This window comes from Macrobrachium nipponense, chromosome 7, assembly GCF_015104395.2.
Source record: "Macrobrachium nipponense isolate FS-2020 chromosome 7, ASM1510439v2, whole genome shotgun sequence".
Classification (NCBI taxonomy): Eukaryota; Metazoa; Arthropoda; class Malacostraca; order Decapoda; family Palaemonidae; genus Macrobrachium; species Macrobrachium nipponense.
The window spans coordinates 80,402,001-80,406,706 of record NC_061109.1 but is presented as its reverse complement, the minus strand read 5'-3'; positions in this window follow the sequence as shown (position 1 = coordinate 80,406,706).

Sequence of the window (4,706 nt, the reverse complement as noted above, 5' to 3'; positions counted from 1 at the left end):
TATTCGTGGGATTATATCTATCACATTTTCTGCCAGTTTCTTGGCCAGATATTCCCCGTCTGTGTTCTAATTTTTGCTGCAGACAGTCTATACTTGTACCCAAGTGACCAGTTACCAAATTACATTAGTCATTCTGCCTGCTCTCTCTCTCTCTCTCTCTCTCTCTCTCCATCTGTCTGTAACTCGAACAAAAAACTGGGAAACTTAGCAGATTACATGTTGATACTTAACCCAGACGCACGACCATGGTTAACTTTAACACTTTAACCTTAAATAACAACAAAACTACAGAAACTAGGGGGCTGCAATTTGGTGTGTTCGATGACTGGAGAGTGGATGATCAACGTGCCAATTTGCAGCCCTCTAGCCTCAGTCGTTTCTAAGATCTGAGGCCGGACATTAAAGTAGTTAGTCCTGGGAGGCAATAGTAGAAGTTTTGCGTAAAAGTGAATATCAGGAAGATGTGGCTTGTCGGGTGTCACGTCACAACCTGGTCGTGAATATATGATGCATTTTCTTTGGAATTGTCAATACGGTCCTACAGATTGCCGAGTTACTCAAGAGGAAATATAATGTTACAAGTTTTCTTTGGAAGTTGCTACGTCATATAAGTGCTCAGGCTCAGAGAGAGAGAGAGAGAGAGAGAGAGAGAGAGAGAGAGAGGAGAGAGAGAGAGAGAGAGACGACTGCATAAAAAACCGGTTACTGCTCGAGCGTAAGTTATATACTCGTAAGCAAGGGGTAGGTTGCTATTTGTCATAATCATCGGAAAACATTCTCTCTCTCTCTCTCTCTCTCTCTCCCTCTCGTCTCTCTCTCTCTCTCTCACGGTCTATCACACACACACACACACACAAAACGACAGCGCTCTCGCGGGCTCGCAAGATATTTTAAAAGATTTAAATACTTCTCCAAGTCATGTCGCCTAAGTCTGACTTACCATGATTGAGAACAAGGTATCAGGTCAGGATCTGTAAGTTACTTAAAAGTAAGGGGGAGGGGGTTGCTGAGGGGTGCTGGGGGTGGGGGGTGGTAGGAGTTGCCAGTAGGAACAGGTACTCACTTGTGTACTGTCATTCCTATATATATAGCCATGGTCACCGTTTTTATGGTTACTAAATATGCATGCAAATAAAGTATTAACAAATGCATAATTTCAACAGTGAGGTATTTGTATACAAGTGTAATTTCTAGTATTGTCACAAGTGTACCTCCCAGCATCACCTAAAGAATATCTGGTATAATTTTTTGAAACGAATACCGTCAGACATTAAGTGGGAATACTCCATTGCAATTTGTAGGCTGCAAAAAGATATCAATGACAATGCTTCAATTATACTAACAACTACACATTCTTAGCACCATTCTCTAAAGCATTTTTACGAGAACAAGATAAGAAAAACTCTTAAGAATACCTGTTTTGTGGACTTTATATCCCCAACTAAACTTTCCAGCGTTGCTCACACGATTTCGTGAGACCGAAGACGCTCCGAAGAAACTCCTTCACCACTTCTTACAATTTCCAGAATTTCCAGCACTGGAACGACTGCAAAGGCTTCTTTAACTTTTGCCTCCGTTTCCAGTACTTCATTTTTCCCGTACTGGAATGGCTGCAAATGGTGCCTTCTAGCTCCTCCTGCCTCAGCTTCCAGTACTCCATGACACACACAGGGAAAATGTTGAAAACGGTTTCTTATCCATGGGACCTCTTGTTGGCGTGCTGCCAGTAAGAGTCGACGGGTTCCTGGAACCACTCACACAAATTCGGGTCCTTGGAGCCGCGAGAGAGACTGTGCCGGTTGCGTAATCCACTCTTGCATACCTGGAAAGGGGTTTGGGAAACACCTCCCTGGAAGAATGAGAGTGGGTATCCCTGCCTCTCTGGGACAACTGTGAGCCCTGCAGCTAGGAGAGATTTTTGTGGTCATTCGTTTGTTTGTCTCAACTATATACCTCTCTTAATTCTGTGTTATTCTGTTTGACTGATCGACTGACTTGTCTACTTACAAAGCGACTTCACTATTTCGCGTCATAAGTAGTAGTAGAAGTAGCAATGGGCAGACCCATTAGCTCCGTTCTCAAAAAAAAAAAATAATAATAATAAGAAGTTGAGAAATTCTCCTTTGTAAAAAGCACCATACATTATTCATCTCATTTTCATTATCATCTCATTCATTTTCCCACACAGGAAAGGTAGCGTGGAGGAAAGATAGCGGAGCAGACCCGCTTGTTCCTCTAAGGGGGTTCATTAAGACCTCTCTGGAATCACAAACTTTGTGGTCACTGAATGTCGAGCCTCATAAATCCATTACAAGAAGGGGTCGTTTTCAATGCAAGAATTGCATTTAAGTTCATATATTTATCTTTTCAAGTTTCAAATAAAGCAGACAAACGTTAAATATTGTTTTTTAAAAGGTATCTGAAGTTAATTGAAAAATTAAATTATAAATAAATGGTTGTATTTGGTGAAATATTTCTCTGTCTCTGTCTGTGGTGAGATTTTCCTATCTACCTGAAATATTTGCCCGTCTGTCTGTCTGTCGTGAGATTTTGCTACTGATATCCTCGCTAGTCTGGACACCATTCTCTCTCTCTCTCTCTCTCTCTCTCTCTCTCTCTCTCTCTCTCTCTCTCTCTCTCTCTTCTCTCTCGCTGTCCATATCCAAGATCACATTTTAAAAATTTCACCGCAAACTAGTCTGAAGCAGTCTGGACTGGCTGAGAGCAGATCACGCCCACATGGGTTTCCAGACTCGTACTGGAAATCCAAACACCCACGAGAGAGAGAGAGGAGAGCGATGAGGAGAAATGAGGAAGGAGAAGAGAAAGAAAGAAAGAGGAAGGAAAGAGAGAGTTCTCCTAAAGCTGCAATAAATCATGATTCCATTTAGGGAATTAATGGAATTTTCTTGCCAATGGGATTATAATAATATAAGGAATGAATACCATTATACTATACAGAAATTATATTATTATAATAATATTATGCTAATGAGAAGTTCTAATAGTATTATACTGTAAGGCAATTATAATACAATATTGAGACAAGTCAATTGGTTGTGTAGTATATAAACGAAATACTGGCCATATCTGAACTAGGTTTAATCTAGTTCAACTCTCTCTCTCTCTCTCCTCTCCCTCTCTCTCTCTCTCTCTCTCTCTCTCTCTCTCTCTCTCTCCAAAAGGTTCACCGGGAGCAAGTGAACTTATAAAACCGCTAGGTCGGAGGGAAAGTGAAACTGCTCTGTATGAGAGAGAGAGAGAGAGAGAGGAGATAGAGAGAGAGAGAGAGAGAGAGGGGGCGAGCAATTTCTGCGCATATATATATATATATATATATATATATCTATATATATATATATATATATTATATATATATATATATATATATATATATATGGACAATAAGAGGATCTTATTAACCCCACGGCTTCTACAACCCAGCTATGACCTGCTACAGTCGACTGACTACCAGGGCCATAATCTAGCATAGGTCACTAAAAATAAACTAACGGATATTGAATGGAAGAAGTCTATAATGGCCTCCCAAACCCCTCATGAAAACCAAGGATGTCCCATTTGGATTTATTTGACAGGAAACTAAAAATCAAGATCAGTCACCCTACATGAAAAACACGCGATATAGAAAACGGCGACCTCGGAAGAGGGCTGCCTGGAAAAGTACCGTAATGGGTTTGTAAGACCTGGGAGCCACGCGCACGGATATTTCCATGAAAAGAAACGGGTTCCAGAGCGCCTGGAATAACGCAAAGCCTTCGGGAATCGATTCCAAGGGCGTCAGTAATGTAATGTCACTGGGGTAGAGAGAGAGGGACACGTTTGGAACACGCGGGGACTGGAACGGGTGCCTGTGATGGCTACTATTCTCTGGAATCGAAAGTGGTTCTTGAAATGTTAATGAATAGGAGTTATTTTGCTATGATCCTAAGAGGGCACAAAAGGAACAGCAGCCCGCGGAGTAGAGAGAGAGGAGAGAGAGAGAGAGAGAGAGAGAGAGAGAGAGAGAGAGAGAGAGTTTAATAAGATATCAGAATTGGTTTAAGCGGCCGTGAAAGTTGCATAAATAAAGTTGCAATTGACAAACGTTCGACAACAATCAAATATACCTCCATCGTAAACAAACTATTAAACAAAATATTGCAGAACAAATCCCATACCAAAGAATGAATTTAAATTAATCCATAAATAAGTAACTAGTTGAACTGATACATCGTTACGTTACTTTTAAGATAAGTAATAGATATACTTTTAAGCAAACGTCAAGAGGCAGAATTGAATCTACCTCCTTTATAAATCTCTCTCTCTCTCTCTCTCTACTTCATTTGACATTAAGCGACATTCAACATTGATCTCTCCCCCCCCCACCCCCCCCCCCCCCCCCACCCCCCCCCCCCCCTCTCTCTCTCTCTCTCTCTCTCTCTCTCTCTCTCTTGCTTGGTGAGACGTACCCGCGTGAAGTACAATAATCAACAGATTATCACAAGTTTAACATACGACTAGAATTTGAGAAATATCTAGAAGTGTTCGTGAACTATCGGTGATAAGATTAGTGTGAAAATAGTAGGATAAAGCGTCTTCTAAGTTAGTTTTATCAGTGTAATACTATAAAATCAGAACAAGATGGCAGTAAGTTCCAACTGCGGGAAAAGGTGGCGTAATTTTGGCGTGCTTAGCAGATTCACAAT